A 27,237-nucleotide genomic window follows, 5' to 3' on the forward strand; every position below is an offset into this window, starting at 1 on the left:
GGGGAATCATCTCCCGGAGGTCTCTACACCGCCATGGTCGCCTCCGGAGTGATGAGTGAGTAGTTCACCCCTGGACTATGGGTCCATAGCAGTAGCTAGATGGTTGTCTTCTCCTCATTGTGCTTCATTGTTGGATCTTGTGAGCTGCCTAACATGATCAAGATCATCTATCCGTAATTCTATATGTTGTGTTTGTCGGGATCCGATGGATAGAGAATACCATGTCATGTTAATTATCAAGTTATTATACATGTGTTGTTTATGATCTTGCATGCTCTCCGTTTCTAGTAGAGGCTCGGCCAAGTTTTTACTTTTAACTCCAAGAGGGAGTACTTATGCTCGATAGTGGGTTCATGCCTGCATTGACACCGGGACGAGTGACGGAAAGTTCTAAGGTTGTGTTGTGCTTGTTGCCACTAGGGATAAAACATTGGCGCTATGTCCGAGGATGTAGTTGTTGATTACATTACGCACCATACTTAATGCAATTGTCTCGTTGTTAGCAACTTAATACTGGAGGGGTTCGGACGATAACCTGAAGGTGGACTTTTTAGGCATAGATGCGGTTGGATGGCGGTCTATGTACTTTGTCGTAATGCCCAATTAAATCTCACTATACTTATCATGTCATGTATGTGCATTGTTATGCCCTCTCTATTTGTCAATTGCCCGACTGTAATTTGTTCACCCAACATGCTTTTATCTTATGGGAGAGACACCTCTAGTGAACTGTGGACCCCGGTCCATTCTTTAATACTGAAATACAAATCTGCTGCAATACTTGTTTTTACTATTTTCTCTGCAAACAATCATCTTCCACACAATACGGTTAATCCTTTGTTACGAGCAAGCCGGTGAGATTGACAACCTCACTGTTTCGTTGGGGCAAAGTACTTTGGTTGTGTTGTGCAGGTTCCATGTTGGCGCCGCAATCTCTGGTGTTGCGCCGCACTACATCCCGCCGCCATCAACCTTCAACGTGCTTCTTGGCTCCTCCTGGTTCGATAAACCTTGGTTTCTTTCTGAGGGAAAACTTGCTGCTGTGCGCATCATACCTTCCTCTTGGGGTTGCCCAACGAACGTGTGAAATACACGCCATCACCAGCCACTTGAGGGTAAAACTGAGTATATTGCACTAGCCAGTATTAGCACTCAAGGGGAAAACTGAGCACACAAAAAATGCTAGTATATGACTCGAGGGTAAAACTGTGATATACCTGAGTATATCTAAATTTCCAGGGTTAGACCCGAGGACGCGTGTTGCGATGCAGAAGTGGAAGACGTGCCATTGTTGACGCGTGTCGCGGTGCAGACGTGCAAATAGTGGACGCGGGTCGCATTTAGGATGCGTAAGCCCCTCCCTCCCTCTGCACACAGTCGTCTCATTCTCGCTCACGCACGAAACCACCCCTCTCACATCCCATCAACTTCTCCAAATCGAAAAAACCCCAACCGCCGTACGCACGCTACCCTGCCGGCGATGGAGAAGAAGAATGCGCCGGCGGTCGTCGCCTCCGAGCCCGTCGCCTCCGCGCCCGTCGCCTCCGAGCCCGTCGCCTCCGCGCCCGTCGCCTCCGAGCCCGTCGCCGCCGAGCCCGTCGCCGCCGAGGGCGGCGCATCCAAGCGCGGCGCCTCCATGAACTGGGCCTCTCTCTCGGCTGATGGACCACTTCACAAGATCGGCGAATGCTTACCGGCGAACGAGGAGTACGCCGACACCTACTCGCTATGAGGCAAGTCTGTAGAAATTGGCGCTCAGGTTTGCCTGAGCCCGACGTGCACCTGGATGAATGGATCATGCTAGACCACACCCTTCCACGCGTCGCTGAGTTCACCTTCCTCCAACTCGGCACATCACGCTACGTCACCATAGATCTATCGGAAGTTCATACAAGGTTCAAATTCCTCCATATCTACCTTTTTATTTTCAATCTTAAACATCTTAGTGCTGAATGTTATCTTCATCAATATATTTTAGATACTACTTCGTCGGCTTTTGCCGTGGCGTCATCGTGCTTGCCCGTAAGAACCCGCCGCACAAGATACGGCTGCTGAACCCACTCACAAAGAAATCGAACACTATGTTTGAGGCGCAGATGCCATCTGTTTTTCCGAAATCGGTCGCTGTTATCAAATCCCCGACTATGGTCTTCGTTGCCGCACATTACCCGCCGGAAATTGGTTGGGTCGATGAGAGCACTCCAACTAAGGATATAAATGAAGATTGGGGAGAAGGAAGATTTTCGATCAAGAACCATTGTTTGCGTTGCATTACCCCGTTCAATGGTGAACCGTATGCGTAGCCGCGGACAATTTTGAGATCGGAAGAATAGTGTGCACCAATGTACAGTTGCAGCAGCGCGCGAGCACCGTCAAGATGGAGACACTAATTTCATTTCCAGAACTTGGACGTCAGAAGTTCTACCTTGTGAAGTCGGATGGTGATCTGCTGCTTGTGTTGTTGGTCAGCGAGGCTTTGGCGGGCAAACCATTGGTGTACCGTGTGGACACTCATAGCCGCTCTCTCCATCCGGTCAGTAACATTGGCAGTAATGCCTTCTTCGTGAATTATATCCGGTGTATCTCCGTCGACACCAGAGTGTACCCGACACTTCAACCTGGCAGCATCTACTACACGGATTTGGGTTATATCGTAGAGTACTGTCATGATACAAATGCCTGGGATGAGTGGCCACTACGTGTGGATAGAATAGGACTCTACGGTTTGAGAAATGAACACAGGCCATACCGTTAGGAGGATGTATTGGCCTCACACTACAGACGGAAGGAGTTCAATGAATATTTCCTTGGGGAAATGCACGAATGGAGGGAGGAAGAAATATATGGGGAGGAATGAAGAACAAATTCATTCATCCTGGGGTCCCTATCCTAATCTTCTTGTTGTCCATACATTGCGTGCGTCTTGTATATTTTTCAGTTTAGTTTGTCGTTAGCATTAACAACGTTATTGGCTGCTTTTGACTGCTGTATGCAGTTTATGTATTATACTTAGTTTTCTGGATTATGCTGTTGTGAATTTATCATATACTAGCTTCTAGATTTGCTGCCATATTGGGCAAAAAACGAGGGCCAAAAGGCATAAATAACCCCAGAGATTTGCTACTAGATTTGCTGCCATATTGAAGAAAGACAGAAATAGAAGCTTCCCTAGATTTGATACTAATTTAGTGAAAAAATACAGAGAGAGAAAGAGGGGAAAAGGTGCTCTTAAAAATGCCAATTTGGGCCGAGAGAGACAAAACCCAGCTCCTGCTCACGTGCAACCAAACGCTTCTCGTCCTGTCCCACGCGGTCCCTTTCTACCAGCCCCACGCGACGCGGCCCCACGCGGCCCCACGGACGACGTGGCGCAACACGTCAGCCACGAACGTCCAAATAGACGGATTCCTTCCGTCTGAGCTCCTTCTGCGGGTTTCAGACATAGGCTTGGGGAAAACTGAGGAAAAACTAAGGGGCTGGGGAAAACTGAGTACAACTAACGAAGCGGGGGCACGAAAATAGAAATCCCTAAAAAGTAAGGTCAGCGTGACCGGCTCCATGAGGAGTTCTTATCAGGATTAGTTAGGTCACGACCAAAATCCAATCCGTAGCACTAGGTAGCAAAATCAGCATCCCTTTCCTAATTCTAATCGGTAAAACAAGCATAGATCGGTTCAGCCACACATCTTTTTCGTTCGCTCCCCTTTTTATTCTCTAAGGAACCCTCTCCTTAACAAGCGTAGATTGATGGAGATGGCTTTTGTACCGGTCAATCTTTATATCAGCAGGTGATGAGTGTATGCATGTACATGTCAGCGTCTATGATTGTACTGTCTGTTGCAAAAAATAGTATTAATTTTTATCTTGTTCATACTAAGACTAGCAAAGTGTTCCCTGCTCTATAAACTCTCAAGAAACACCTCTATAATATCTATCTAGTTCGTCCTAATGTTAGAACAGTAATTGCATGCTATGTAATTCATCTATTTTTGTTAGGATACCTACATGTTTGTTTTCTTTTCTTATGCTCAGGTGACAGGTTGTGTGCTGGGACCATAGCCGCTGTCTGTTTTGTTCATTGCAAAATGTTGTTTTATATTCCGCCATTCTGTGCTCTTCTGTGTTCACAAGGTTTTACATTATAATTTCCATCTGTTTTGTTGTAAACAATGACGGTAAATGCCAATTACTATTTCCTTTTTGCTATCCTTTTGCCATCCTGTAGTACATGTGAACTCATTGCTCTGGTACATTTAAATTCTTCATTGTTTTTGTTCTTCAAGAGCTGCAACCCTAACTCTTTGCTGTAATTTCATGTTGCACTATCACATGGAACACAGCAAATCGTGGAGTGAATCACCCCTATAATCCAGTAAGTACCTTTAATTTTTGTATTGATATGCTTATCGTGCTGGGAACCAGCTTGTGTTTAACACATTTACTCTCCATATAGATAGGATAACTGGTTTGAAATAAATCATGCTATTTATATGACTGCACGTCTTCATTCATTTTCCTGCTAGCTTCTCAAACTTGTTCTATTGCCTGTCTAATCTTTTTTTGTTTGATCATGATTAAACCAATTTAATTGTTCTGCTTAACTTAAATGATCTGGCATTTTATTCCAGCCACATAATGTTTGATTGCTCATGCACTTCCTCATACCGTTATGTCTTCTGGATTTCATCCATACATGATAAGAATGTTTTGCTTCATGAATGTGAGTCAGATGATGATTCAATTGGTTATTAGTCCTTGATTCATTGAGTTGACTGATGATTAAAACATATAAACCTTGCCACTTTCTGGCATGCTTGTTGTGGGATATAATGAGCATATTTGTTTTTTGTAAGATTTTTTCTGATTTCACTGTTGATTAATCCAATGCCACCTTCTGTAGTAGGAAATCCACCTTCAGTGGGTATCATAAATAAGATATGTTGTTTCTTTTTGGCTGACCCATCTTTTATTTTTAGGCACAAAATGGTTCATTTGTTTGTTTCTCCTTCCCTTATATTGGGCTCATGGGTTAAACATTGAAATAATGTCAGTTTATATGAATCCCAGAATGGTCGCTGTCTAATCTGTCTTAATTGGTCCTGCTCGTTTATATTTGGCACCAAATGGATATATTTCTCATTTATCTGAGGCATTCCCATGGCTGGCCGATGATTAAAATAATGAAATTTAGGGGGTTGGAGATTCTCCACTTGCACATGTCTGCTAGTTTTGTCCACATGACCACTTTTGTGGAACTTAAGGGATCTGAAGCACCCCTTCCAAGTGTCAATTTTAATTGACAGAATTCTGTTATGCAGTTTCCTGGCTTATTTTATTAGGCACAGACTGTCTAGTTACTTGATTTATTTTGTTCATATTTGCCATCCGGTTGCTCTGCCTGTTGCAATGGCGTTGATAGCTTGCTTTGTTATATTATGCCTTATACTTTGTGAAAATCTGCCATCTGTTTTGATGCTTTGCAAAAATCTGTGACAACTAATATGGTTGTTTTCTCAAATTGTATGGTTCTGTAACCTGCACTGTCTTGTTTTCAGCCCCTAAATAGAGCAAGGAAGGCAGATGGCAGGGCATGCACATCAAGTGTCCAGGTCTTTCCACAGCACAGCTGTGACAATGCCAATTCATCTGATAGTCAGATGATATCTACTGTCCCAGCCATTCCAGCGCAAACAATCGCTGCCTTTGCACACGAATCAATTGATATAATTCAGCAGCAAAGAGATGAAAGAGATTCAAATATCGACATAACACTCAATGAGATACATGAATTGAAAAATAGGCAAGCTTGGATTGAGCAGATCCTTAATAATCTACTCTGCAGATCTAATGGAAAGCCGGCTGTTACTTGCACTCCGATGAATTCTACCTAAAAGAAATGCATTTTTCCGATGATGCCATTTTGTATGGCTTGTATCATTTGAGTTATTTCGACATGTTGTGGTATTTGAGAATTTTTCCTGTTATTGTAACACTTGAGCTTTTTTCCTATTATTGCTATAGTTTGCAATAATTGTAACAAATTTTCAATGTAATGATTATTTGATCTTGAGCTGTTTTCCTGTTATTGCTATAGTTTGCAATCATTGTAACAAATTTTCAATGTAATGATTATTTGATCTTGCACTCGGCCTTAAACAAAACTACTAGTATGGTTTTACAATTTTTTATCATTATACTTTGCAAGATTTAGCGGATGCACCAAATTCAGAGCATCTCCACCGGCGGCCCCGATAGCGATTTGGGGGCCTGCGTCGTTTTAGGGCTCGCACCGGTGCGCTCCCAATGGCGCCGTCAATTTGTCGAGCCCAATAGAATCGCCGGCCCCTTCGACAAGGGCGCGAATCGGGCACCCCGGTTGCCTCGCGGAACGACGGTTTTCTCTGGTGGGGGCGCCTTGTCCGCGAGAGGACGCGACGGTTCGCATCGGCCGCGACGCGGAAAGGTTGGTCGTCGGCGTTTAAGGTCATGTAAGAGGTAGTTATATGTGATTTTTTTGGAAACTTGGAAATGTCAGAAAAAAATGGGGTGCGGGCGCAACTAGTTGCGGAATATCCCCTCTCGACTATGTGGTGCCGATTCAAAGAAACCGGATCAAGCAGTACAAGTGGGACCCAGCAGAAATATGACATGCATATTTTACTTACTCCATTGCTGTGTGAACAGGGTATCCTAAAGCAAGTGGCCCACTTCACCATGCCATGCACATTAAATTATCAATTTCCATCACAGATGAGTCGAACCAAATTGTTGTTTCGCTTTTCCTGTCAGAACCTATGCATCGATGCTCTGTTATGCGCGGAACCGATTCAATGGACGTTTCGGTTCGCTTTTGATACACATAGTGCATGGTCTAAAGTTACAGACAGTCTGTAGGCTTCTTACAGACAGCTTACAGACACCATTTTTGTTGTTGTATGAAAGGTGTCTATAACTTATACTCATATATAGCTATGACTAAAAATAGATAACTTACAGATAGACTATTGTATACACTGTCTATAGCATTGTCTATAGATGACATGGAGTAGTATTACAGACAACATTCGCCTAATGGCCTCCCACGCGGAAACCGAGGCAGCGACTGGCCACGAGGGCAGCGACTGGCCATGCGGCGTCCAGTTGCCTTAAATGTGGGCAGTTGCTACCGCTAGATAGGACGTACGCCGTCCACCACCGCCGCTCCATTCTCTACTCTCCACATCAAGATGCCCGCCGTCTGAAGACCACCTACTCGATGCTTGGCCTCAATGGCCGCGCGCTGCCTCCACCACCACCGGAGCCGGAGCCGCAGGCCGACGACGAGCACAGCTCCGACGAGGACGAGGCCACACGGTTCGAGGTGTGGCACGATGTCTACGTAGCAGAAGCGGAAGCAGAGGTGGCGGAGGAGGCAGCGCAGTCGGGCGAGCCGCCGCAGGCCCCCGCCGACCCGGAGCAGGCGGCGATCCTCGCATCGCTGAACGCACAACGATACCAGCGGTTGAGGGAGGAGGAGTGCGAGTTCGTCAACGACGCGAACCTCGAGCACGTCCTCGAGATATCGCGCCAGCGAGCGGCCACGGAGGAGGCGGGACGCCGCCTCATGGAGGCGGAGCGACAGAAGCTCGCAGAGCTCAACGCTCATCGCCACTACGACGCGTTCGCTCGACAGCAGGCGAGGCGCGCAGAGATCGAAGCTTCTCGGGAAAAGCTGGAAGCGCGGGGTGATGGCGTGTATTTCACACGTTCGTTGGGCAACCCCAAGAGGAAGGTATGATGCGCACAGCAGCAAGTTTTCCCTCAGAAAGAAACCAAGGTTTATCGAACCAGGAGGAGCCAAGAAGCACGTTGAAGGTTGATGGCGGCGGGATGTATTGCGGCGCAACACCAGAGATTCCGGCGCCAACGTGGAACCTGCACAACACAACCAAAGTACTTTGCCCCAACGAAACAGTGAGGTTGTCAATCTCACCGGCTTGCTGTAACAAAGGATTAACCGTATTGTGTGGAAGATGATTGTTTGCAGAGAAAACGAGTAAAACAAGTATTGCGGCAGATTTGTATTTCGGTATTAAAGAATGGACCGGGGTCCACGGTTCACTAGAGGTGTCTCTCCCATAAGATAAAAGCATGTTGGGTGAACAAATTACAGTCGGGCAATTGACAAATAGAGAGGGCATAACAATGCACATACATGACATGATAAGTATAGTGAGATTTAATTGGGCATTACGACAAAGTACATAGACCGCCATCCAATCGCATCTATGCCTAAAAAGTCCACCTTCGAGGTTATCATCCGAACCCCCTCCGGTATTAAGTTGCTAACAACGGACAATTGCATTAAGTATGGTGCGTAATGTAATCAACAACTACATCCTCGGACATAGCGCCAATGTTTTATCCCTAGTGGCAACAGCACAACACAACCTTAGAACTTTACGTCACTCGTCCCGAGTGTCAATGCGGGCATGAACCCACTATCGAGCATAAGTACTCCCTCTTGGAGTTAAAAGTAAAAACTTGGCCAGAGCCTCTACTAGAAACGGAGAGCATGCAAGATCATAAACAACACATGTATAATAACTTGATAATTAACATGACATGGTATTCTCTATCCATCGGATCCCGACAAACACAACATATAGAATTACGGATAGATGATCTTGATCATGTTAGGCAGCTCACAAGATCCAACAATGAAGCACAATGAGGAGAAGACAACCATCTAGCTACTGCTATGGACCCATAGTCCAGGGGTGAACTACTCACTCATCACTCCGGAGGCGACCATGGCGGTGTAGAGTCCTCCGGGAGATGAATCCCCTCTCCGGCAGGGTGCCGGAGGAGATCTCCAGAATCCCCCGAGATGGGATCGGCGGCGACGGCGTCTCGGTAAGGTTTTCCGTATCGTGGTTTTTCGCATCAGGGGTTTCGCGACGGAGGCTTTAAGTAGGCGGAAGGGCAGGTCAAGGGGCGTCACGAGGGGCCCACACTATAGGTCGGCGCGGCCAGGGCTTGGGCCGCGCCGCCCTATAGTTTGGCCACCTCGTGCCCCCACTTCGTGTGTTCTTCGGTCTTCTGGAAGCTCCGTGGAAAAATAGGGCCCTAGGTCTTCGTTTCGTCCAATTCCGAGAATATTTCGTTACTAGGATTTCTGAAACCAAAAACAGCAGAAAACGAGAAGCGGCACTTCGGCATCTTGTTAACGAGGTTAGTTCCGGAAAATGCACTAATATGACATAAAGTGTGCATAAAACATGTAGGTATCATCAATAATATGGCATAGAACATAAGAAATTATCGATACGTCGGAGACGTATCAAGCATCCCCAAGCTTAGTTACGCTCGTCCCGAGCAGGTAAAACGATAACAAAGATAATTTCGAAGTGATATGCCATCATAACCTTGATCATACTATTTGTAAACATATGTAGTGGATGCAGCGATCAAAACAATGGTGATGACATGAGTAAACAGGTGAATCATATAGCAAAGACTTTTCATGAATAGTACTTCAAGACAAGTATTAATAAGTCTTGCATAAGAGTTAACTCATAAAGCAATAAATCAAAGTAAAGGTATTGAAGCAACACAAAGGAAGATTAAGTTTCAGCGGTTGCTTTCAACTTGTAACATGTATATCTCATGGATAATTGTCAACATAGAGTAATATAACAAGTACAATATGCAAATATGTAGGAATCAATGCACAGTTCACACAAGTGTTTGCTTCTTGAGGTGGAGAGAAATAGGTGAACTGACTCAACATAAAAGTAAAGAGAATGGTCCTTCAAAGAGGAAAGCATCGATTGCTATATTTGTGCTAGAGCTTTTATTTTAAAAACATGAAACAATTTTGTCAACGGTAGTAATAAAGCATATGAGTTATGTACATTATATCTTACAAGTTGCAAGTCTCATGCATAGTGTACTAATAGTGCCCGCACCTTGTCCTAATTAACTTGGACTACCGGATCTTTGCAATGCACATGTTTTGACCAAGTGTCACAATGGGGTACCTCCATGCCGCTCTGTACAAAGGTCTAAGGAGAAAGCTCGCATTTTGGATTTCTCGCTTTTGATTATTCTCAACTTAGACATCCATACCGGGACAACATGGACAACAGATAATGGACTCCTCTTTAATGCATAAGCATGTGGCAACAATTATTATTCTCATATGAGATTGAGGATATATGTCCAAACTGAAACTTCCACCATGAATCATGGCTTTAGTTAGCGGCCCAAAGCTCTTCTCTAACAATATGCATGCTCCAACCATGAAGGTGGTAGATCTCTCTTGCTTCAGACAAGACGGACATGCATAGCAACTCACATGATATCCAAAAAAGAATAGTTGATGGCGTCCCCAGAAACATGGTTATCGCTCAACAAGCAACTTAATAAGAGATAAAGTGCATAAGTACATATTCAATACCACAATAGTTTTTAAGCTATTTGTCCCATGAGCTATATATTGCAAAGGTGAATGATGGAATTTTAAAGGTAGCACTCAAGCAATTTACTTTGGAATGGCGGATAAATACCATGTAGTAGGTAGGTATGGTGGACACAAATGGCATAGTGGTTGGCTCAAGTATTTTGGATGCATGAGAAGTATTCCCTCTCGATACAAGGTTTAGGCTAGCAAGGTTATTTGAAACAAACACAAGGATGAATGGTACAGCAAAACTCACATAAAAGACATATGGTAAACATTATAAGACTCCATACCGTCTTCCTTGTTGTTCAAAACTCAATACTAGATGTTATCTAGACTCTAGAGAAACCAAATATGCAAACCAAATTAGCAAGCTCTAAGTATTTATTCATTAATGGGTGCAAAGTATATGATGCAAGAGCTTAAACATTAGCACAACAATTGCCAAGTATCAAATTATCCAAGACATTTTAGAGTTACTACATGTATCATTTTCCAATTCCAACCATATAACAATTTAACGAAGAAGAACTTCGCCATGAATACTATGAGTAGAGCCTAAGGACATATTTGTCCATATGCAACAGCGGAGCGTGTCTCTCTCCCATAAAGTGAATGCTAGGATCCATTTTATTCAAACAAAACAAAAAACAAAAACAACCCGACGCTCCAAGCAAAGTACATAAGATGTGGCCGAATAAAAATATAGTTTCAGGGGAGGAACCTGATAATGTTGTCGATGAAGAAGGGGATGCCTTGGGCATCCCCAAGCTTAGACGCTTGAGTCTTCTTAATATATGCAGGGGTGAACCACCGGGGCATCCCCAAGCTTAGAGCTTTCACTCTCCTTGATCATATTGCATCATACTCCTCTCTTGATCCTTGAAAACTTCCTCCACACCAAACTCGAAACAACTCATTAGAGGGTTAGTGCATAATAAAAATTCACATGTTCAGAGGTGACACAATCATTCTTAACACTTCTGGACATTGCATAAAGCTACTGGACATTAGTGGATCAAAGAAATTCATCCAACATAGCAAAAGAGGCAATGCGAAATAAAAGACAGAATCTGTCAAAACAGAACAGTCCGTAAAGATGGATTTTATTAGGCCACCAGACTTGCTCAAACGAAAATGCTCAAATTGAATGAAAGTTGCGTACATATCTGAGGATCATGCTCGTAAATTGGCGTAATTTTCTGAGCTACCTACAGGGAGATAGACCCAGATTCGTGACAGCAAAGAAATCTGGAACTGCGCGAGTAATCCAAATCTAGTACTTACTTTTCTATCAAAGACTTTACTTGGCACAACAAAACATAAAACTAAGATAAGGAGAGGTTGCTACAGTAGTAAACAACTTCCAAGACACAAATATAAAACAAAAATACTGGAGTAAAAACATGGGTTGTCTCCCATAAGCGCTTTTCTTTAACGCCTTTCAGCTAGGCGCGAAAGTGTTTCTCAAGTGTTATCGAAGGGTGGTGCGTCAACCTTACCTTGGGCTTTACCCTTACCTTTCTTATTGTTTTTCCTTCCCTTTGGTTTAGGGAATATATGATTTCCCCCGACATAGAGGTGAATTTCAGAGTGCCTTTTCCCACATCAATGATTGCTCCCAATAGTTTCAACGGGGATCTCCCAAGTATGATTTTTCCTGTTTCAATAACAAGATAATCAATGGATATTGTTCTTCCAAGAATGGTTGTATGCACACCTGCAGCTACTCCCTTAGGAATTATAATAGAGTTATCAATGAGAGTTATCTCTTCTCCTCCTTCATCGACTCCCCAAAGTTTCAAAGATTTATAAATGCTTTCAGGCATAAGGCAAAATTCATACATAATATAACAGTAGGCATGAAGAGTTCGATCACCGATAACAATTTTAAAAGCAGGATCCCATAATGAAAGTTCAGAGTTCACTAAAACTTGATCAAGACGGTTACGAATGTATCCATAATTTTCATTTAAGCGAGATGCACTTGTCTCAAGAGTATTTAATCTATTATGAATGTTGATAAGGGCTGAATCAAAATTATTAGCTGAATCATGTGATGCAACCAACTTCTTTATGGCATTAAAAGCTTGATCCCCATTGCAATGGAGGAAATCTCCTCCCACTAAAGTATCCAAAGCATATCTATAGAGAACCATAAGACCAAAATAAAAATTACTAAGGAGCAAACTTAGAGTCATTTGAGGTTCAGTTTCACGATAAGAAGTAAAAATTCTAGACCAAGCATCCTTAAAACTCTCCTCATCCCCTTGTTTAAAAGTGAAAACTAATTCTTCGAGCGAAGAAGTAACAGGTTCAGAGCTAGACATGGTAACAAAAGTAATTAAAAGAATTTTTTTTGTATTTTTAATATTGAGTACAAGACAATAAAGCAAACTAGATAAAGTAAATGCAAGTAAACTAAATTTTTTGTGTTTTTGATATAGCAAACAAGACAGTAAATAAAGTAAAACTAGCAACTAATTTTTTTGTGTTTTGATATAAGTGCAGCAAACAAAGTAGTAAATAAAATAAAGCAAGACAAAAACAAAGTAAAGAGATTGAGAAGTGGAGACTCCCCTTGCAGGCGTGTCTTGATCTCCCCGGCAACGGCGCCGAGAAAAAGAGCTGCCGGCGCGTAGTTGACGTGGGAGTTAGAAATCTTTGTGGTGTAGCTTTTCTTCGTTCCCCGACAACGGCGCCGAGAAAAGAGCTTGATGGCGTGTATTTCACACGTTCGTTGGGCAACCCCAAGAGGAAGATATGATGCGCACAGCAGCAAGTTTTCCCTCGAGAAAGAAACCAAGGTTTATCGAACCAGGAGGAGCCAAGAAGCACGTTGAAGGTTGATGGCGGCGGGATGTAGTGCGGCGCAACACCGGAGATTCCGGCGCCAACGTGGAACCTGCACAACACAACCAAAGTACTTTGCCCCAACGAAACGGTGAGGTTGTCAATCTCACCGGCTTGCTGTAACAAAGGATTAACCGTATTGTGTGGAAGATGATTGTTTGCAGAGAAAACGAGTAAAACAAGTATTGCAGCAGATTTGTATTTCGGTATTAAAGAATGGACCGGGGTCCACAGTTCACTAGAGGTGTCTCTCCCATAAGATAAAAGCATGTTGGGTGAACAAATTACAGTCGGGCAATTGACAAATAGAGAGGGCATAACAATGCACATACATGACATGATAAGTATAGTGAGATTTAATTGGGCATTACGACAAAGTACATAGACCGCCATCCAACTGCATCTATGCCTAACAAGTCCACCTTCAGGTTATCATCCGAACCCCCTCCAGTATTAAGTTGCTAACAACAGACAATTGCATTAAGTATGGTGCGTAATGTAATCAACAACTACATCCTCGGACATAGCGCCAATGTTTTATCCCTAGTGGCAACAAGCACAACACAACCTTAGAACTTTACGTCACTCGTCCCGGTGTCAATGCGGGCATGAACCCACTATCGAGCATAAGTACTCCCTCTTGGAGTTAAAAGTAAAAACTTGGCCGAGCCTCTACTAGAAACGGAGATCATGCAAGATCATAAACAACACATGTATAATAACTTGATAATTAACATGACATGGTATTCTCTATCCATCGGATCCCGACAAACACAACATATAGAATTACAGATAGATGATCTTGATCATGTTAGGCAGCTCACAAGATCCAACAATGAAGCACAATGAGGAGAAGACAACCATCTAGCTACTGCTATGGACCCATAGTCCGGGGGTGAACTACTCACTCATCACTCCGGAGGCGACCATGGCGGTGTAGAGTCCTCCGGGAGATGAATCCCTCTCCGGCAGGGTGCCGGAGGAGATCTCCAGAATCCCCCGAGATGGGATCGGCGGCGACGGCGTCTCGGTAAGGTTTTCCGTATCGTGGTTTTTCGCATCGGGGGTTTCGCGACGGAGGCTTTAAGTAGGCGGAAGGGCAGGTCAAGGGGCGTCACGAGGGGCCCACACTATAGGTCGGCGCGGCCGGGGCTTGGGCCGCGCCGCCCTATAGTTTGGCCACCTCGTGGCCCCACTTCGTGTGTTCTTCGGTCTTCCGGAAGCTCCGTGGAAAAATAGGGCCCTGGGTCTTCGTTTCGTCCAATTCCGAGAATATTTCGTTACTAGGATTTCCGAAACCAAAAACAGCGAAAACGGGAACTGGCACTTCGGCATCTTGTTAATAGGTTAGTTCCAGAAAATGCACTAATATGACATAAAGTGTGCATAAAACATGTAGGTATCATCAATAATATGGCATAGAACATAAGAAATTATCGATACGTCGGAGACGTATCACGGGGACAGCGCCGCCGGCAAGCCCCTGCGACGCCGGCCGCCATGCTCCACCGCCAGATGCGCGAAGCAACGGAGGAGAAGCGGGCACGGACGCAAGCGGCAATGGCGAAGAACAACGACGAGGCAGGGCCGTCGAGCGCCCCAACCGACGGCCAAGAGACCAGGATTAAGTTTATGTTTAGTTATGTTTAAATTCGAACTACTTTGGTATAAATTTCGTATGAATTTGGGTTTTTAGATGTCAATTTAAATTTTAAAATCTATCGGGGCTGCCGTTTTGGGGCCGCCGGTGTGGGAGCAGCGTCCCCAAATAGAGGATGTTGTGCCGGTGGAGATGCTCTTATAGATAGATCATGATCATGGTAACGAAAAAATCGTCAACGTGATGATGATTTGATGTTGCACTCGACCTTGAACATAAGTACTAGTACGGTCTCACAATTTTTTTGATCATTATACTTTGCAACATTTAGCAGATGCGCCAAATTCTGACATACATCATGATCATGGTAACTAATTTTCAACATGATGATGATTTGATGTTGCACTCGGGCTTGAACAGAAGTACTAGTACGGTCACTCAAAATTTTAGCATTATACTTTGCAACGGATGCACCAATTTCAGAGATAGATCATGATCATGGTAACAAATTTTCAACGTGATGATGGTTTGATGTTGCACTCGGCCTTGAACTAAAATACTAGTTCTCACAATTTTTTATCATTATAATTTGCAAGATCTAGCGGATGAGCCAATTTCAGAGATAGATGATGATCATGGTAGTAACCGGTATTTAATGTGATGATGATTTGATTTTGCACTCGGCCTTGAACAGAGGTACTAGTACGGTCTCACAATTTTTTTATCATTATAGTTGGACCTTAGCCAAATTCAAAATCTCATAGCGGCAAAACTTCCCGCCCACAAAATACAAAAAATTCACATGCTTCCAAATTCCCATTCTACCCCTGTGGAGATGACAGCAAAGTCGGTTGGTGGGGGGTATGACCGTCATTTTTTGGATCACCACCTCCCTAGCCCGGAAACCCTCCCAAAAAAATTCATTTCCCTCAGACCACCCACCGGAACTTCCCATGTCCCTCTCTCCCACCTCCACGACCACCGCACCGGAACATCCCCGCCGGACTTCCCCGGCCTACCCGAGGCCTCGCGATCCTCGTCATCCGGCTGCCTGCTGGAGCCGCTTCATCGACGCCATCATCAACCGGACCGGATCATCTCCGCCGAACCTCGAAACCATATGCTCATCCAGCAGTCTACCGCAGTCGCTTCAGCTGCGGTATCGTCCACCCCACCGTAGCCGCTTCGCCGGATCCGTCGTCCACCGCATCGGATCTTGCTCACCGACACCGCTGTGCGTGAACCGGATCTGCTTCACCGGCGCCGTGCATGATCTAAACTCTTCTACTGTCGCTTTTCTATTGCTTGCCTGCAAGTTCTTGTTTAATCTTGCGGGAACCTGTTTGTGCTAACGACCCACCGTTACGTTTTTGCAGATGAGATGAGTAACCATGAAGTGTAATGGCCGTCTCTCCAACCCCAAGTAGCACATGTAGCGTACTTCATCACCGGATCTATCAACCCCAGGAAGATCTGTCGTGACTCCCACAGAGTGCTTCTCCTAATGTAAGTCCCTTGTTTTAGCGCCATGTTCCGGGTTCGGATGCTTGTTTGTCTGAAGCTCTTTTAGTTCATTCCTAGCTATGACCGTAACACGTTGCTATTTTCTACTTCATTGCTAACTTTAAGCGATTGAACATTTTGGTTTGCATTCCCTGCTCTGTAGATGTAGCCATCATAACTTCTATCTTGCTCAGTCATTGTTACAAAAATTATAGGCTGCTACTATTTTGTTCATGCCACTCTTGTTCTCCCTGAACATGTTGGTTCGCATTCCCTGTACTACAGGTGATGCCATTGTTATTTCTATCTACTTCGTCGTAAGCTAACAAAGTAACTGCCTATATGTGTTGCTCATTACAACTTTATATCCCGAAACAAATTGATTTGTTTCCCTTATCTACAAGTTTATGAGTGATGCCATTATAACTCCTATCTGTTTTATTCCTGGCTATTATAGTAACATCCTGCTATTATTTAGTTCATGGCCAATTTTAAGTAATTGCACATGTTGGTTCGCATTTCCTGCTCTATAGCTTTTGGCATCGTAACTTCTATATTTGGTTTACATTGCCTGCTCTGTAGATCTAGCCATCATAACTTTATCTTGCTCAGTCTTTGTTACAAAAATTATGGCCTGCTACTATGTTGTTTGTGCCAATTTTTTACTCCATGAACATGTTGGCTTGCATTCCCTGTACTACAGGTGATGCCATTGTTTTGTATCTAGTTCATTGTAAGCTAACAAAGTAAGGACTTAGTTTGGCATGCTATCACTCGCTATCTAGCTTCGTAGTACAAATAAACTTGTCATACTACTAGATAATAATTTTGCGTGCCATCTTGTTCTTCAAAAGCTGCATTATTGACTTGTTTCTCCGACTTGGCATGACGCTCACATATGGAATGCTGAACATATTGGTTTGCATTCCCTCTTATACAAGTTCACAGGTGATCCCACTATATTACGTATCTGGTCCATCCTAAGCTCCAGCATTAACTATCCTCTATGTGTTGCTCATTACAAGTTTATATCCCGAAACATGTTGATTTGCATCCCCTTCACTATAAGTTCAGGAGTATTATTTAGTTCACGGCCAAAATGAAGTAATTGCACTTGGCACATGTTGGTTCACATTCCCTCCTCTTTAGCTTTTGCCATCGTAACTTCTATTTTTGGTTTACATTCCCTGCTCTGTAGATGTAGCCATCATAACTTCATCTTGCTCAGTCGTTGTTACAAAATTTATAGCCTGCTAATATGTTGTTCATGCCAATTTTGTACTCCCTGAACATTTTGTTTTGCATGGGACTCGACAGTAGTAAGTCTGTTGTTTCATTCTAACATGCTCGTTATATTGGTCGTTGGTATGCGGCATGCACTCTTAGTTTGCTTATTGTGCGCATTACAATGATCTTGTTATAACGACGAAATGATGAGTTCCAAATTCTTTGGCAAACAATATTGTAGTGTCTTTGCCTTTCCATTGTTGTTGTCTTGACTTGTAATGTCTTTGTTTCAGATATAGGTGCTGCATGGACAACTTAAAAGATTGCCGGATCGCTTCATTGTATTGCTAGGTTTAATTACCATTCAATTTCTCTGGGTTCTGTAATATTTTTTCAAAGCCGTGCAACTGATGTAATATTTAGTTAGTTTTTATAGTTCTTTCGCGCATTTTTTCTTTGTTGCTTGTGGTAAGTGAGGCTATCCGACAGAAATCAATGCTGCGTAAATATTCTCAGTATCTAAATCACGAATTCTCATCCCTTAAACGACCCAATAAACCGAAATCACATATGTGCCGGCCCGCAAAATCCTAAAGCGCCTATTATGCCGGCATATAAACAGCAACTAAACGGGCTGGCCCACTTACTTATTGGGCCAGCCCACTTACTTATTGGGCCAGCCCACTTGATTTATGGTGGACCCCACACACTAGTTGGGCCGGCCCACTTGCTTTAAGGTGGACCCCACCAACTACTGGGCCGGCCCACTAACTAGTTGGGCCAGCCCAATTGCTTTTGTGGTGGACCCCACATACTAAATGGGCCGGCCCTTTAAGAGAAAAGTGGGACCCACCTGTGTTTTTGGCCCGGCCCACTATCTTGTTGGGCCGGCCCACTTGCTATAAGGTGGACCCTACATACTAAATGGGTCGGCCCTTTAACAGGAAAGTGGGACCCACCTGTGCTTTTGGCCCGGCCCACTATCTTGTTGGGCCGGCCCACTTTCTACATGGTGGACCCCACATACTAAATGGGCCGGCCCTTTAAGAGGAAAGTGGGACCCACCTGTGTTTTTGGCCCGGCCCACTAGCGTGTTGGGCCGGCCCACTTGCTATATGGTGGACCCCACATACTAAATGGGCCGGCCCTTTAACAGGAAAGTGGGACCCACATGTGCTTTTGGCCCGGCCCACTATCTTGTTGGGCCGGCCCACTTGCTATATGGTGGACCCCACATACTAAATGGGCCGGCCCTTTAACAGGAAAGTGGGACCCACCTATGCTTTTGGCCCGGCCCATTTGATCTAATGTGGACCCTACGTACTAAATGGGCCGGCCCGATAGCAGGAAAGTGGGACCCACATGCTAATTGGGCCGGCCCAATAACTTCTTGGGCTGGCCCACTTGCTTTAATGTGGACCCCACTTGGTAAATGGGCCGGCCTGATACTATGAAAGTGGGTCCCACATGTCTTGTGGGCCGGCCCTTTTGCCTGTTGACCGGTCAAACGAGTGCATTCGGCCCGGCCCACATGCTTAGTGGGCCGGCCCATTATTGTTTTGACCAGTCAACCTTAGAGGTTAGGCCCGGCCCACGTAACTAATGGACCAGCCCAGCTATATAGTTGACCGGTCAAACTAAGTCAGCTGGCCCGGCCCGCAAACTTAATGGGCCGGCCCGCTTAAGACGTGGCGGGCCTCGTGTGGGCCTACCATCTACCACGGGGTTTCGGCGGTTAACGCCGTTAACCGCCGGCTAACGGCGTCCGCCACGTGTCGGTTGCATGACGTCGGCAGTCAACGGGCTCCCGAAACACTTCGCAACGGTCCGATTTTCCGTGGCGGAAGGGCGCCCAAGCGCGACGGACCGAAAAAATCGTCGTAGGACTTTGCTCGACGCAGTTTCGACAACAGAACCCATATCGTCGGGTTAGGCCCATAGGCGACGAAAAATACCCCTTAGCGGACGATTTTGAGACGTTGTCTATCAGAACTTTTCTTGTAGTGCTTTGTAATGGCAACAAGATCTTTTGGTACCCAAATTGAGTACCCTCTATAAGCATAGCCATTACGAGGGCCAATATATTTAGCATAAACATCACCACAATAATCAACAAATAAATCATAGTGATTGTTAGGTCCCGTGCGGTCACCACTAGTGGCTTTGCCCTTTGAGGCTTTGCCAACATTAGTGACCTTCTTGTTCTTCTCTTGAGCGGGTTTCTCCTTCTTGTAGTTGTTCTTATTGTAGGGCTTGGGAGCATACCCAAGTCCATACTTTTGATTGTTTGACCTTTGCTTACTTAAAAGGTCATCCAATCCCATCTTATTCTTGGCGGTGGTGAACTTGGCAAGTTCCTTTGTCAACCTAACATTTTCCTCAAGAATAGTTGCTTGCTCACAAGCCGATTCATTAGGATGATAGTTGAGACCATATTTGGTCACCAAAGATTCAAGATATGCATTGGTCTCAACATGCAAAGATAGTTCCTCTTGTAAACGAACATGTTCCTCAACAAGTTTAGCATGCTCATAAGTAAATGAGGTGGAGGAATTAGCAACATTTTCAGCAATAATGGGATCATTCATTGATCCAAGAGCCTTTTTGTAGGTTTCTTGAAGTAGGTCATGGTTCTCTCCAAGTTTCTTGAGCTCATCCTTAGCAAGCTTGTTAGCTCTTTCAAGATGGTCAAGATCCCTAGTGAGAGAAGCATGAGCAACTTCAAGCTCCTTCTTTGAAGCATCAAGCTCTTGGGTCAATAATTCAGCCATTTCAATAGTTTCAAGATCCTTAACTTTATCTAGTTCAAAGGTTTCAATTTGTTGCTTAAGGCCTTGAGATATGCACCTTTCGGTTTTCAGCTCTTGTCTTAGGAGATTGAATCTCCGTTCTTTATCATTCAAATGATATTCTAATTCCCCAATGGACTCGTCCTTTTCTTTGAGGGAGTCCATCAAGAAATCAAACTTGACAAGAGCATCACCACGAAGAGTGCATCTTACTTTGTAAAGTTCCTTAAGCATAGCTAACTCTTCTTGATTTTCAGTTTCATCATCAAGAACACTATATAGAGAAGGTGGGGATTCCATTACCTTTGTTTCTCTTGCCATTAGACAAGAGCCGACGATCGTAGAGGAAGGAGAGTCATCAGAGTCATCATCATGAGTTGTTCTTGCCATGAAGGAAGAACCAACATCATTCTCCGTGGAGTAATCCTTGGAGTAGTCATATGTGAAGAGTGACACGGGTTTGGAGAAAGCCAAACCAGCCACTCCGGCCTCCTTCTCCTTCTCCTCATCTTCTTCTTCTTGATCGGAAGTGTACTCAGCCCCAACAAAGGCTCTTCCCTTGTTCTTCTTGTATCGATCATTGATTGGGTTTGGCTTTAATCTTGGCTTGACTCCTTTGACAAACTTTGGCTTGTCTACCCTTTTCTCATAAGGGCACTCATTTGCAAAGTGACCATCTTCATCACAGTTGTAACACGTTCTCTTCTTCTTCTTCTTCTCATTGTGGAACATTGGAAACTTCACCTTGTACTTCTTGGCAAACAAGGCAAAGTCTGTCGCGATGTCACTAGTTGATGTCATCTCTTCATCTTCTTTAATTTCATAGACTTCTTCTCTTTCATGGTCAGCTCTAGCCTTCAACGCAAGATTATGTGAGGATTCATCGACACGGTTCATTGCCATGAGCCTTTCTCCTTTCTTGGCCATGTTTTGATTGGCTGCCACGAGACCAGATCATCTGCGTTCAGATCAGCTTTCTTGGTAAGGATTTGCAGGTTGAGTGCAAGGTTGGTGTCCTTTTGCTTGACTGCAATCATGACAATGACCTTGGACTTTATGAATTCTTCATTCATCTCAAAACCATCATTGTATTTCTCACATCCAAGGCCCTTGACCTTCACTCGAAGAGCACCAAGCCTTCCATAGGCATCGGCCAAGGATTCTCCTTGTCTAATCATGAACGTAGTTGCCTCAGTCTTTGCTGACTCATAGAGAGCTGATTGGATCAGATCGGTTCCCTCTTGGAGTACTACAATCCGATCCCACAACTCTTTAGCGGAGTCAATGTCATTGACTTGATCAAGGAGCTTGTGGTTTATGCCACTCCTAATCTTGTCACGTGCAGAAGCATTGAGTTGACGGTTGTAGAATTCGGTGGAGGTCAACCGAATGGGATCTTGTGGCTTCCGGTATCCATTGACAATGATCTCCCACAACTCCACACTGCAGCTGCGAATATGAGACTCCATAGAGGATTTCCAAAAAGAAAAGTGAGTTCCATCAAAATGGTGAACATTCCCACTATGGTTTATATGAGGCATGGGTGAAGTGTTTTTGGGATAGTCATGATTGACTTCATGGAAACCTTCCGGAGGGACCGAAGCCCCACTAGAAGTTCCACTAGTCGGGTTCTTAAGCATGGCAGTCATTTGTGCCATTTGGCTTTGGACTTCATCCTCCTTCAACTTTTTCTCAGCATCATATGCCAAGAATCTAGATTTCATCTCCTTAACCGAAAGGTTAGAGTTTTCATCCAGACCCTCGAATAGTTTATCCATCTCACTCTTAAGGCTGTGAATCCCTTAAAAAGAGTCCGGGCTCTGATACCAATTGAAAGTTCAGAGATGGTAAACCTAGAGGGGGTGAATAGGTTTCTACAAATTTTAATTCTTTCTTTCAATATTTGGCTTTGCGGAATATAAAGGTGAGCCTAATGCAAACTAGGTGAGGCACCCTATATGATAATACAAGTAACTCGAGCACGAAGGCTCTCACATGCAGTTATATCACAAGTAAGGAGTTCGATTAGAGATAACCGATAGCACGCGGAGACAAGGGTTTATTCACGTGTTCCCTTCCTTTGCAAGAAGGTACGTCACGTTTGGAGGGGTGGAGGTCCCACGAAGGATTCCCAATGCCACGAAGGCTGACCCTATTCTCCAAAGCCTATCCCACGAAGGAATAGCTCACTCACTTGTGGTAGACTTTGAGGCAGCCTCCAAACCTTCACAGTCTTGTCAGGAGCAAATCCACAGCCCGGATGCTTCCGGACCACTCTTGCCCACCTAGGGTTTCCAAGGAACCCTAGAGAGCAAGTATCTTGATGAATATAAGGGGGAACAAGATTTTGCTTGGTGGAACTATAGATCAAGACCTCTTCTAGCTTTTCCCCGGAGGGATTTGAGTTTGGGTGGAGGAGGAGGGAGATCCGAAGGATTTGGAGCTCAATAATGGAGTATGAGAGAGAGAGAAATGTCTTGAGCTTTTGCACTGGTCTCCTTACCCCTTCAAGGAAGAAGAAGGGGCTTATATAGTCGTCCCGAAAAAGTAGCCGTTTTTCACTTCAGATTCGAGCCACCCGGTAGCTGACCCGGTGGTACCGGGCCACATACCGGACAGCCCGGCAGCAGCACCCGGTGGACCGGGCTGACTGCCGGAAGCTCATGTGCTCTGGTTCCTCTTCGCAGTCCGGTAGAAGCACCCGGTACACCGGGCTGGCTGCCGGCCTTTCCGGCAGCAGCACCCGGTGGACCGGGCTATGTGCCGGGTTCTTCTGAGCATCGACTGGTTTCGGCGTTCTGGCAGCAGCACCCGGCGGACCGGGCTGGTTGCCGACTTTCCCGGCAGCAACACCCGGTGGACCGGGCTGGCTACCGAGCTGCCCCGCAGCAGCACTCTGTCTGCCGGGTGTGTACCGATTTTTCCTAGAGCTTCAGAACATCTTCTTCTCCTCGGCATTTCTTCCTCTCAGCATTTTTGGTGTGAAGATTATGTGTACATGTGACTTTGGCAAACTCCTCTCTAGAGACAAATGGCCAACACAACGTCAGAAGTTGAGAACAACAATTGGGGGGGGGGGGGGTCTTTCATCACCTCATATCCTTGTATCCCGAGTGAAACATTTGTCGCCGCCTTGCATTCTCATATGTGGACTAAAACCTGTGTATATACTCATAGATAACATTAGTCCACACAATAGCAACGGTGTCATTGTTAACCAAAATAATGGTTAAGGGTAAAATACCCTTACAAACATAGATCATATGGCATATAAAATGATGATGCAAAGCACATGTACCAGGCGTTGGAAAAGAGTTTTATGGCATCGCACGGCTCGGTTTTACGGTTTCCATCCGAGGGATCTATTCGGCGGGTGCGACATAGTAAACCTGTTTTTCACCATTTTCATCAAATATGCTAATAGAAATGCAATCTAATCAATATTTTTACATCCAGTTGTTGCGATCGTAAAAGTGACCCAAAACATGGGCAGTGTTCAATTCAGGTGATTCGAAACTTGCACGGTCATTGCAGGAATCAACACCATTGTCGCCAAGCTCATCGGAAGCACGGCCAACACGACCACCATCACCAGAAGAAGTACCACCACTAGCCGGAGCACAATCACCAAGTCCAACCGCTTGTCTTCTTTGTTCCAAGATGTCCCTCCTAGACAATTCCCACCACTCTCTTGTCAATGCATCCATGGCATTGTGATCCATCAACATTGCCTTGTCCTCCTCGACAATGAGCTCCATCAAGGCCTTCCTCTCCTCGATAAGGTCTCTCCTCGCCTCAAAGACAGCCTTCTAGGCCTCATCTACCGAAGTGCTTACCACCTTCTGTACTTTTCTTCGAGCTTCATCTGGGTCATAACCATCTTTGCTTGATGCAAGGGCAGAGGCATGATTCACATTAAGGGGCCCGAGCAGAGCAAAGAAAGTGACTATCGGGGGGGGGGAGGCAAAGCACAAAATTGCATACCTAGTACATAGCTTGTAGTACTAAAATGTTGGGACCTAGTAGGAAATATTGAATCTTAGGAGGGGGCAACTCCCTTGCCGATCCCCAACATTCACTACAAGAAAAGTTCTGATAGACAACGTCTCAAAATCGTCCGCTAAGGGGTATTTTTCGTCGCCTATGGGCCTAACCCGACGATATGGGTTCTGTTGTGGAAACTGCGTCAGGCAAAGTCCTACGACGATTTTTTCGGTCCGTCGCGCTTGGGCGCCCTTCCGCCACGGAAAATCGGACCGTTGCCCAAGTGTTTCCGGGAGCCCGTTGACCGCCGACGTCATGCAACCGACACGTGCGTACGCCGTTAACCGGCAGCTAACGGCGTTAACCGACTGAAACCCCGTGGTAGATGGTAGGCCCACACGAGGCCTCGCCACGTCTTAAGCGGGCCGGCCCATTAAGTTTGCGGGCCGGGCCAGCCGACTTAGTTTGACCGGTCAACTATATAGCCGGGCCGGTCCATTAGTTACGTGGGCCGGGCCTAACCTCTAAGGTTGACCGGTCAAAACTTTAATGGGCCGGCCCACTAAGCATGTGGGCCGGCCGAATGCACTCGTTTGACCTGGTCAACGTGCAAAAGGGCCGGCCCACAAGACATGTGGGACCCACTTTCCGTTATCGGCCGCCCATTTACAAAGTGGGGTCCACATTAAGCAACCGGGCCGGCCCAAGAAGTTAGTGGGCCGGCCCAATTAGCATGTGGGTTCCACTTTCCTCGCTATCGGGCCGGCCCATTTAGTACGTGGGGTCCACATTTGATTGGCCCAACAAGCCGTGGGCCGGCCAAAAGCACCGGTGGGTCCCACTTTCCTGTTTAAGGGCCAGCCCATTTAGTACGTGGGGTCCACCATATAGTAAGTGGGCCGGCCCAACAAGATAGTGGGCCGGCCAAAAACACAGTGGGTCCCACTTTCCCGTTAAAGGGCCGGCCCATTTACCATGTGGGGTCCACCATAGAGCGAGTGGGCCGGCCCAACAAGATAGTGGGCCGGCCAAAAACTCTGGTGGGTCCCACATCCCTGCTAAAGGGCCGGCCCATTTAGTATGTGGGGTCCACCATATAGCAAGTGGGCCGGCCCAACAAGATATTGGGCCGGGCCAAGACGCTGGTGGGGCCCACTTTCCTGTTAAAGGGCCGGCCCATTTAGTATGTGGGGTCCACCGTATAGCAAGTGGGCAGGCCCAACACGCTAGTAGGCCGGGCCAAAAACACAGGTGGGTCCCACTTTCCTGTAAAAGGGCCGGCCCATTTAGTACGTGGGGTCCACCATAGAGCAAGTGGGCCGGCCCAACAAGCTAGTGGGCCGGGCCAAAAACAGAGGTGGGGCCCACTTTCGTCTTAAAGGGCCGGCCCGTTTAGTATGTGGGGACCACCACAAAAGCAATTGGGCTGGCCCAACTAGTTAGTGGGCCGGCCCAGTAGTGGGTGGGGTCCACCTTAAAGCAAGTGGGCCGGCCCAATAAAAGTGTGGGGTCCACAATAATCAAGTGGGCCGGCCCAATAAGTAAGTGGGCCAGCCCGTTTAGTTGTCGTTTATATGCCGCGTAAAAGGCGCTTTAGGATTTTGCGGGCCGGCACGTATGTGATTTCGCTTAATTGGGCCGTTTAAGGGATGGGAATTCGTGATTTAGATACCGAGAATATTTACGCAAGCATTGATTTCGCTCTGATAGCCTCACTTACCACAAGCACCAAAGAAAAATGCGCGAAAGAACTATAAAAACTAACTAAATATTACATCACCGCAAGGCTTTGAAAAAATATTACGTAACCCGCAGAAATTGAATGGTAATTAAACCTAGCAATACAATGAAGCGATCCGGCAATCTTTTAAGTTGTCCATGCAAAGACCTATATCCGAAACAAAGACATTACAAGTTAAGACAAGAACAATGGAAACGCAAAGACACTGCAATATTGTTTGCCAAAGAATTTGGAACTCATCATTTCGTCGTTATAACAAGATCATTGTAATGCGCACAATAAGCAAACAAAGAGTGCATGCCGCATACCAACAACCAATATAACAGAGCATGTTAGAATGAAACAATAGACTTACTACCGTCGAGTCCCATGCAAACCAACATGTTCAGTGGAGTACAAAATTGGCATGAACAACATAGTAGCAGAGCTATAAATTTTGTAACAACGACCGAGCAAGATGAAGTTATGATGGCTACATCTACAGAGCAGTGGAATGTAAACCAAAAATAGAAGTTACGATGGCAAAAGCTAAAGAGGAGGGAATGTGAACCAACATGTGCCAAGTGCAATTACTTCATTTTGGCCGTGAACTAAATAATACTCCCGAACTTATAGTGAAGGGGATGCAAATCAAGATGTTTCGGGATATAAACTTGTAATGAGCAACACATAGAGGATAGTTAATGCCGGAGCTTAGGATGGACCAGATACGTAATATAGTGGGATCACCCGTGAACTTGTATAAGAGGGAATGCAAACCAATATGTTCAGCTTTCCTTATGTGAGCGTCATGCCAAGTCGTAGAAACAAGTCAATAATGCAGCTTTTGAAGAACAAGATGGCACGCAAAATTATTATCTAGTAGTATGACAAGTTTATTTGTACTACAGTGCTAGATAGCAGTAGTGATAGCATGCCAAACTAAGTCCTTACTTTGTTAGCTTACAATGAACTAGATACAAAACAATGGCATCACCTCGTAGTACAGGGAATGCAAGCCAACATGTTCATGAAGTAAAAAATTAGCACAAACAACATAGTAGCAGGCCATAATTTTTGTAACAACGACCGAGCAAGATAAAGTTATGATGGCTAG

This window comes from Lolium rigidum, chromosome 1 (genome assembly GCF_022539505.1).
Source record: "Lolium rigidum isolate FL_2022 chromosome 1, APGP_CSIRO_Lrig_0.1, whole genome shotgun sequence".
Classification (NCBI taxonomy): domain Eukaryota; kingdom Viridiplantae; phylum Streptophyta; class Magnoliopsida; order Poales; family Poaceae; genus Lolium; species Lolium rigidum.